This window comes from Pavona decussata, unplaced genomic scaffold (genome assembly GCF_977016875.1).
Source record: "Pavona decussata unplaced genomic scaffold, jaPavDecu1.1 SCAFFOLD_3656, whole genome shotgun sequence".
Classification (NCBI taxonomy): domain Eukaryota; kingdom Metazoa; phylum Cnidaria; class Anthozoa; order Scleractinia; family Agariciidae; genus Pavona; species Pavona decussata.
Window position 1 is genome coordinate 12501 of NW_028146467.1, and position 1625 is coordinate 14125.

Sequence of the window (1625 nt, forward strand, 5' to 3'; positions counted from 1 at the left end):
GGTCGCAAAGGTTCCGAGAGGAGCTGGCTAGTAAACCCTGTCCCTTATGTTCCACGGCGGCAAGGCGGAGAAATAGAGGGCAGAATTGACTAACGGGCAAGGAAAGTTGGGCTTGTAGCTTTCCTTTCGAAGGAGGGAAAAGATGATGCCCGAAAGCATTGTCACTGTAGTGGCAGGCAGAGTGTAGATGGAAGTTGTGTACGCTAGCCTTTGGCTAATGATAGAGACAAAAGAGCAGGAGGATATTTTCCTTCGCAGAAGCACTTTTCTTGCCTTCCTTCAGCTCGCTTGGCGAGTCTGACAGGTATGCCTGAACTGTGCACGGGTCCAGTTGTGAGAAAGACGTGGCAAACAAGACGGGGTTTCCCTTGACCGAGGGACCGTGTGGTCCGTTTGGCTCATGGGTTCCCCCCGTGGAGGCAAAATCTAAGAAAGCTTGCTCTCCCTCTGCGGAGGGGGGCCGCTTAGCAAGGAACTTCTGTTCCCTGCGGTGGATAGTTACCTGGTTGATCCTGCCAGTAGTCATATGCTTGTCTCAAAGATTAAGCCATGCATGTCTAAGTATAAGCACTTGTACTGTGAAACTGCGAATGGCTCATTAAATCAGTTATCGTTTATTTGATTGTACCATTACTACTTGGATAACCGTAGTAATTCTAGAGCTAATACATGCGAAAAGTCCCGACTTCTGGAAGGGATGTATTTATTAGATTAAAAACCAATGCGGGTTCTGCCCGGTCATTTGGTGATTCATAGTAACTGATCGAATCGCACGGCCTTGCGCTGGCGATGTTTCATTCAAATTTCTGCCCTATCAACTGTCGATGGTAAGGTAGTGGCTTACCATGGTTGCAACGGGTGACGGAGAATTAGGGTTCGATTCCGGAGAGGGAGCCTGAGAAACGGCTACCACATCCAAGGAAGGCAGCAGGCGCGCAAATTACCCAATCCTGACTCAGGGAGGTAGTGACAAGAAATAACAATACAGGGCTTTTACAAGTCTTGTAATTGGAATGAGTACAACTTAAATCCTTTAACGAGGATCCATTGGAGGACAAGTCTGGTGCCAGCACCCGCGGTAATTCCAGCTCCAATAGCGTATATTAAAGTTGTTGCAGTTAAAAAGCTCGTAGTTGGATTTCGGGATGGCTCGGCCGGTCTGCCGCAAGGTATGTTACTGGCCGGGCTGTTCTTCCTCGCAAAGACTGGGTGTGCTCTTAACTGAGTGTGCTCAGGATCTGCGACGTTTACTTTGAAAAAATTAGAGTGTTCAAAGCAAGCCAGCGCTTGAATACGTAAGCATGGAATAATGGAATAGGACTTTGGTTCTATTTTGTTGGTTTCTGGAACCGAAGTAATGATTAAGAGAGACAATTGGGGGCATTCGTATTTCGTTGTCAGAGGTGAAATTCTTGGATTTACGAAAGACGAACTACTGCGAAAGCATTTGCCAAGAGTGTTTTCATTAATCAAGAACGAAAGTTAGAGGATCGAAGACGATCAGATACCGTCCTAGTTCTAACCATAAACGATGCCAACTAGGGATCAGAGGGTGTTATTGGATGACCCCTTTGGCACCTTATGGGAAACCAAAGTTTTTGGGTTCCGGGGGAAGTATGGTTGCA

The 1625-nt window shown here is 47.0% G+C and overlaps 1 pseudogene; it reads left to right on the forward strand.

Moving 5' to 3' along the window:
- Nucleotides 1-499: 499 nt before the first annotated feature.
- On the forward strand, nucleotides 500-1625 carry LOC146446217 (small subunit ribosomal RNA; annotated as a pseudogene; the record flags this gene model as incomplete).